This window comes from Danaus plexippus, chromosome 2 (assembly GCF_018135715.1).
Source record: "Danaus plexippus chromosome 2, MEX_DaPlex, whole genome shotgun sequence".
Taxonomy (NCBI): Eukaryota; Metazoa; Arthropoda; class Insecta; order Lepidoptera; family Nymphalidae; genus Danaus; species Danaus plexippus.
The window spans coordinates 6,671,691-6,673,323 of record NC_083537.1 but is presented as its reverse complement, the minus strand read 5'-3'; positions in this window follow the sequence as shown (position 1 = coordinate 6,673,323).

The following is a 1,633-nucleotide window of genomic DNA, read 5'->3' as shown; positions in this document are numbered from 1 at the left end:
CATCACACTAGGTTATAAATTTGACACTTTTGACAGTGACAGCCTTTAATAGAAATACAAACCGTAAAACGGGACAAACACAAATAGTCATTAACTTATACATTATCTTATATTAATTTATTATTTCTTTTATTTTAAACTATGTGAAGTCCAGTCAAAGGCAAATAAATACAGATGATTTACTGAACTGAGAATGTAATCACAGTTTCTAATTTCGCAGCAAAGGGATAAAAATATAAGCCAGTGTGTAAAATAAGTAAAAACACTAACATTGTGAAGCTAACTCCTATTTTAAAAATATAAATTGTCTATATGTTTAAATATTTTGGTTTATTAAAAACAATTATTTGATTTGCATGCTTTTATTGGATGATAAACATTTATATTACGAATAGAAAAAATAAAAGGTCTTGAACAACATATTTACAAAAGCAATTTATAAAGTTATATCATGAAAAGAAACTAATAGATGAGATGAGAAATAAGTAACTCAACATTTAAATATATTTTAAGTTAATTAGATTTATAATTTACTTATTTATCTTGTTTTGTTCAATTTTCTTATATAATAAGGTTGCTTAAGAGATGCGAGTACCTATCTAATATCATTTGAAATATGTTCATGTGTTTTCTCGTAAAGTTTAGTTTTATCTGTGCTGTATAATAATGTTAATAAATGTAACAAAAATTGGAGCATAAGTACAAATTACAAAGTACAAAGTACAAACGCTATTCCGTCTGATTCCATGTCAATTTTTAAACTATATAATTTCATGGCAGTACCAGAGGGGTCTTAAAGTTCTTTCTATTGAATTTTTACTATAAAATATATTTTGTAAAATTCTTGATGTTTTCTAAGATTTCAACGAGAAAACATCTAAATTAAACTACAATTACGTGTTTATTTTTAATTCTGAAACAGTTTTTTACATTTTGAGTATTATTAATGCGAGATAACTTCACGGCAAAAAAGCGAGTTTCATCCCGCTATAAATGTTTTAATCGATTACTTATTTATTATAAAAATGCTTTAGTTTTAAAGTGGAATTTATATATTTATCTAAGTGTTACTTAAATACTATATATATACATATGTGTTGGTCATATCATTAAAGATTGTTATGAAAAAAGAACCGAAATTTATTTTGTTCAGGTTTATCTTTTTTTAATTAGATAATAAATTTTATTATTATTGTATTACTGACATTGATTTTTTTAGTACTAGTTATTTCTCCTCGTTTCTACTTTTTTATTTTTCTCATTTTGGTAATTTTATTTGGAAGAGTAAATATTACCAGGTAGCAAAAAGTACAAATGTATATTTATTACCCACATAAAAAATATTATACAACTTCCCAATTCGTAATTAATCTTTGCTCACTTCTGCCTTACTCCTTATTTTATCACAGTTATTTTAGACTCAATGACCACCCAAACTTATGGTAAAGGGACACCTTAATGCAGAAAAAGTGAAAGCAGTCGCCGTATTCCAGAGATATTTCATTAAATTTTGGATTCAAGGTGATTTTTTTTTTGTAGCGAAAAGCCACGCTTGTAAGTAGACAGCGAATGGGGTGATGAAAATTTCACAAAATTTTCATCGACGCATTCGGAGACCGCCACAAAGTGTAAA